Raw genomic sequence first — 4,174 nt, 5'->3', positions numbered from 1 at the left:
TTTGTTTTGAGGAATTATTTCAGGTTCTCACTCATACTGTCCAAGTGCACAGTCAATGAACTACATTCCCGATCCATACAAGTTTTTTACTTCTCTTTAATACATACATAGAAGTGTAATTGCTAGAACATATACAATTCTCTTTGACCTTTTGAAGACTTGAAAAATTGCTTAATAAAATGACTGCAGTATTACACAAATCATTCTACTATGCGAAGTATATCAATTTCTCCACAAATGCATTACTATATTTTGTGTCATCTTTTTATATTATGGTCATACTACTGAATTTTCTTTTTCTTATTTCTTAGATACTAAAGAGGAGTTTAATTCATATGCTCCTCCTATTGACTATTAATTTACATATGTTCTTTATAGAAATACCCTGTTCGGGAAAAATTTATACAGAATTAGAAGATATAATAGTACTTAAGATTCAGGATCACTGTAGCATTAACATTGTAGCATTAACAAATATGTGCCCTCTATCTGTTGGATATGTTTTCACTACTTTCATAGAATTAAGAAAGATCATCAGTTGATATTAGTTTATTCTTGCTTTTCTTTAGCCACTAATGCTTTCCATGTCAAATTTTTGGAAACCGTTACTGATCCATGGTCATGAATTTTTACATGTATGTTTTGTAAGATTTTACAACTCACATTTAGTTTGATAATCATTTTTCATTTAAAAATTTTTGTATAAGGTTTGAGGTAGTAGTCTAAGATCATTCTTTAAAACTAGAGAGGCAGTAGTGCCAATATACCCATTTAATATTCTATTTTTATTTCATTAAGTCATGGCATCCTTTTCAAATCTATTGACAATAAAACTAAGAATTTATTTTTGATAAATCTGTTACATTCTTCTATGTGTCGGTTCTTTCACTAATAAACATGGTAATAAGATTCAAATCTAGTTAGAGTGCTCAAGCTACACCATTTTACAAGATTGTTCTGATTGACCTGTATTCCTTGAATTTACATACAAGTTTATTGAGCAGGTGGACCAATATTCTATAGATATCTAGATTTTTGATAGTCACTCATATTTGCACCTTGTGAAAACACAAGACCCCAGATATTATATAGTGAAAAACGTCTTTAGAGAATGCTTCAAACAACTAAAATTAATTTAGGAATGAGTTAAGATTTAGATAACACTATAGAATAATAAAGTTGAATGATAACGACTACAGAGAAGAGTGAAAGGGGATAGAATGATGGACCACCTAGGAGCTGTATGTCATTGTTATTGTGTTTCAAAAACAGAAAGACTTCAGAGAAGAGAAGGAGGAAAATAATCAAAGGGTCCTTAATCAAGTTCTTTTTAATCCACCTAATAGTGTGGACTGAGAGTAAGAGAAGATAGGAAAAATAAAATAGAAAATAAAGCATTATATAGACCTCTTACAATGTAAATAAATTGTAATAGCAATATGATAATTAATTTCCAAAGAAATAAAGGAAACAATAGCTAAACTCTAAAGGCAAAAAGAATGAAGAGAGAAAAGAAGCAAAGTAAAACCTTTATCAATAACAAACACAAGAATTTGGAAGTGAAAAAGCAGTGGAAATAACAATACAAATTGCTAACATGGATAGAAAATGTATCACATTTAATCATATATAATTTTGAAAAAACATACTAGGAATGAAAATTTTAAAGTCATAATTTAAAACATTATTTACATTATAACTACACAGTATAGTTCAGTGGTAAAATCTTGACCTAACATATGTGAAATAATGGTGTGATCTCCCAAGCATTACAAAGGTACACACAAAGCACACACACACAAAAACCATATAAACACACACACACACACACACACACACACACACATACACACACATACCACATACGCACATTTGGAATATTGATATTATAATATTAAATAGAAGAAATATCACAAATATTAAAAATTGATTAATATATGAAATCATAATATTGCTCATACTATTTAAACATTTAGTAGAAATCAAATAATCACAATATACTTGGATTCTTATAGATTAAGTAAATGGAAAATTAAGAAATAGAAGATATGAGAACCTTTGTAAATAAGTTTTAAATAATAAATATTTTGAAACATGTATCCTTTAATTTTGACAAAAGATTAATGTTACTGGTGTTTAAGTCTCAAGATTTAGAATATGATAACCAGGTGCTCTATATCTTGCTATGGGTGGCTATATCTCAAATCATTTCACTCTGGATATTTTTATGATAAAGTCTCATAGTTTCTCAGGCTCTCCCGAATTACAAACCCTATTCACAGTTCCTACCATAGGTAGAAAATGGAAGACACGAATCACCATGCCCAGCTCAAACTTTTTTTTTTAATTCAAGTACAAATATTTACAAAAAAGTGACCAGGAAATGAAGCCTTTCTTAATATAGTATGTGATTCTTGAAAATACAGTAATTATTTGTTACCTGGAAAAATATGTTTAGAACTATAAGAAAACCAATTTATGTAAATTCACCAACCATATAATAATTAAGAAAATAATATTAAATATTCACATGTTAAATGTTTTAAAAGTAACATATATGTGAATAATTTACATGTGTAAAAATCATGCAAAATTAAATGAACTAATCCTACAACTCTGAAAAAAGAATTATCTTAAAAAACAAGAAAATAATTAATTAAGACCAAAATTTGAAATATAGAAAATAAAATGAAGTGTACCTTTTAGTTGACTTAAGGAACTGTAAGCCCTTTTTATATCAATTTTATAATAAAAAAGTATGAACAAAGAAAGCAAAAGTACATTTGAACAATACCAACAGCAAAAGCATCAGTAATTGAGTGTCCAAAAAAATCGATGGAGGAGATAACAATATTCCTTCCAAAAGAAATGTACTCATTACCTTAATTATGTACCTGTAACCCCTCTGTACATTACCTTTAAATAAAATTATATTGAAATTAAAAATAAAACAGATAATATAGCAATTAAGAATTCTTAGAAGCCATTAGTTAAAAACTTTATAAAAAACTGCCCCAAGTAACCAAGGAATATATTTTGATGATACTATTTAAATACTTAAACGTCAGCACAAAAGCAAAATGTTTAAAATCTTTTACAAATAAAGTAATAAATCAGAATATATTACTATAATAATCATTGAATGGATTTTTAGTGGCAGTCAAATATGTAAGAATGAGGCAATATGCCATTCGTTTGCACTTAATAAGTGAGAAAGAATTTTTTAGGTCTTTTAAAATATATCATAAGTTTAATGAAGAAGCTATTCTGTCACATCATATGATAATTAGATAAAGATGATATTGGAGCAAAGAACAGATTGTACTAAGTTTTGGGATGTTAATGTATGTACTTATTTTGGTTTTGGAAAATTGTGAGGATTTCAACTTGTTCTTGTGGAAAGGGAACCCCTATCCTAAAATTAACCACTGATATAATTCCAGCCTAACAAGAACAATAATGGTAGGCTGGCATTATATCAGTGGTTAATTTTAGGATAGGGGTTCCCTTTCAACAAGGACATGCACCTGATGCATCAATGGCATCCGAGTTGCACACCAACTTGTCTAGTTTCCTGGATCCTGCAGTCCTTCCAATTTTAGTCTCTAGATAGTGCAGGATGGTGGAAATGATCCAATGCACCCAGGTATAGATTGGGAAGGAACTCCCCTAAAATTTGTCCTGCTTTTTGTTCTCAAGCCTCCTAAGTAGTTAAGAGTATAGATTGGAGCCCCTGGTGCCAAGCAGTAACAGTATTTTTAAAGCAATTAGACACATAGATGACAGGCTTGTGATTACCTCAGGAAAAGGATAAAAAAGCAGTGAAGCATAGAGGACAGACAGAATTTTAACTAGCTACTCAGAGGGTGAATTAGCTTAGCTAGCTACTCGGGAGGCCGATATCTGTAGACCACTGTTCAAAGCCAGTCCAATCATGAAAAAACATGTGATTATCTCCAAAAAACCAGAAGTGCAGCAGTGGCTCAAGTGGTAGACCACTATCCTGGGGCACAGATGCTTAGAGCAGGAATGATGAATGCATGCATGAGCACATGAACATGCACGTGTGTGTACACACACAAATGAGTATTTCAATGCAGAGTTCTTTATTTTTTTTTACCTTGCTGTACTTTATTTCCCTGTATTAGTTCACAAATTAAGAAAATTAGCAAAG

The sequence above is a fragment of the Dipodomys spectabilis genome, unplaced genomic scaffold (genome assembly GCF_019054845.1).
Source record: "Dipodomys spectabilis isolate Male_0828 unplaced genomic scaffold, ASM1905484v1 ptg000239l, whole genome shotgun sequence".
NCBI classification, from domain to species: Eukaryota; Metazoa; Chordata; class Mammalia; order Rodentia; family Heteromyidae; genus Dipodomys; species Dipodomys spectabilis.
This window is presented reverse-complemented; position numbering follows the sequence as displayed.